We start from the raw sequence: 2,710 nt of genomic DNA, 5'->3' as shown, positions 1-2,710 counted from the left end.
TTTTTTTCACATTTTAATGCCTTACTATACTATGACTTTTTTTCACATTTTAATGCCTTACTATACTATGACTTTTTTTTCACATTTTAATGCCTTACTATTTTATGATGTTTTTTGACATACTATACTATGACGTTTTTTTTAAACTTTTTTACATACTATACTATGACGTTTTTATGCCTTACTATTTTATGACGTTTTTTGACATACTATACTATGACGTTTTTTTTCACATTTTAATGCCTTACTATACTATGACTTTTTTTCACATCTTAATGCCTTACTATTTTATGACATTTTTTGACGTTTTTATGCCTTACTATTTTGACGTTTTTTGACATACTGTACTATGACGTTTTTTTCACATTTTAATGCCTTACTATACTATGACTTTTTTTTCACATTTTAATGCCTTACTATTTTATGACGTTTTTTGACATACTATACTATGACGTTTTTTTTTTTACATACTATACTATGACGTTTTTATGCCTTACTATTTTATGACGTTTTTTTCACATTTTGATGCCTTACTATACTATGACTTTTTTTCATATTTTAATGCCTTACTATTTTATGAAGTGTTTTGACATTTTTATGGCTTACTATACTATGACGTTTTTTTACACACTATACTATGATGTTTTTATTTAAATTTTTTTTACATACTATACTATGACATTTTTTGACATACTATATACTATGACGCTTTTTTTTTACTTTTTTTACATACTATACTATGACGTTTTTATGCCTTACTATTTTATGACGTTTTTTGACATACTATACTATGAAGATTTTTTCACATTTTAATGCCTTACTATTTTATGAGGTGTTTTGGCATTTTTATGGCTTACTATACTATGACGTTTTTTGACATACTATACTATGACGTTTTTTTTTTACTTTTTTACATACTATACTATGACGTTTTTATGCCTTACTATTTTATGACGTTTTTTGACATACTATACTATGACGTTTTTTTTAAAACTTTTTTTACATACTATACTATGACGTTTTTTTCACATTTTAATGCCTTACTATACTATGACTTTTTTTTCACATTTTAATGCCTTACTATTTTATGACGTTTTTTGACATACTATACTATGACGTTTTATGACATACTATACTATGACGTGTTTTTTTTACTTTTTTACATACTATACTGACATTTTTTGACATACTATACTATATTTTTTTTATTTTTATGCCTTACTACACTATAACGTTTTTTGACATACTATACTATGACATTTTTTTTTACATTTTTATGCCTTACTATACTATGACATTTTCTGACATATGATGTGTTTTGTCTTACTATACTATGATGTTTCTTGACATACTATACTATGACATATTTTTATTTTCATGCCTTACTATACTATGAAGCTTTTATGCTTTACTATACTATAGCGTTCTTGACAATTTTTATACCTTAATATACTGACATTTTTATGATATATTTGCCTTATTAAACTGACATTTTTTGACATTTTAATTCCTATCTATACAGTTTTTTGTTTTTTTTTGTTTTTTTGTGGAACCAGGGGATGAGGAGAAGTAGCAAATGTAAAATATTTTCCAGGAGGACAGAAAGATTGAAGAAACCAATGAATTTATTATCAAATTCAAGCACAAATTAAATCACTGCAAATGCCAACAAAAAGTGTTAGTTTCAAATAATTAGAAAACAATAGATAACCAGGATTTTTTACAACTACACACTGACAGGAGGAGACTCAGGTAATTAGGGAACAAAGCATCCTTCTTCACAGCAATCGCACTGCCATCGGCTTGGACTCTACGGTGACACTTCTTGCCAATCTGCAAGTGGACGCATCAGTTCATCTTCTCCACAGAAGGAGAACATATACCTGAAGGGAGAGAGAGAGCAGCAATACCACATAACACCTGTTAAGTTTTTTGACATAGTATGAAATGTTTTATGTCTTATACTACTACTACTACTATACTACTATGTCTTAGTAAGGCATAAAAAATGTCATAGTATAGTAAAGTATAAAAATGTCATGGTATAGTAAGGCATAAAAATATGAGAAAAAGTCTTAGTAAAGTCATAGTAAGGCATAAAAATGCCAAAAACGTCATATTATAGTAAGGTATAATATATCAAGAAGTGTTATAATATAGGAAGGCAAAATAATTTGAAAAAACGTCATAATATAGTAAGGCATTAAAATGTGAAAAAAACGTCATAGTATAGTAAGGCATAACAAGGTAAAAAAAACCTCATAGTACAGTATGTAAAAAAACGTCATAAAATAGTAAGGCATAAAAACGTCAAAAAACGTCATAGTATAGTATGTCAAAAAACGTCATAAAATAGTAAGGCATAAAAATGTGAAAAAAACTTTTTATTATAGTAAGGCAAGCATCATAAAATAGTAAGGCATAAAAACGTCAAAAAACGTCATAGTATAGTATGTCAAAAAAAGTCATACTATAGAATGTCAAAAAACGTCATAGTATAGTAAGCCATAAAAATGCCAAAACACCTCATAAAATAGTAAGGCATTAAAATGTGAAAAAAAGTCATAGTATGGTAAGGCATTAAAATGTGAAAAAAAGGTCATAGTATAGTATGTCAAAAAACGTCATAAAATAGTAAGACATAAAAACGTCATAGTATAGTATGTAAAAAAAGTAAAAAAAAAACGTCATAGTATAGTATGTCAAAAAA

This window comes from Seriola lalandi, unplaced genomic scaffold (assembly GCF_002814215.2).
Source record: "Seriola lalandi dorsalis isolate HSWRI2012SDOR001 ecotype SW California unplaced genomic scaffold, Sedor1 jcf7180002053912, whole genome shotgun sequence".
Lineage (NCBI taxonomy): Eukaryota > Metazoa > Chordata > Actinopteri > Carangiformes > Carangidae > Seriola > Seriola lalandi.
Note: the sequence above shows the minus strand (reverse complement) of the source record.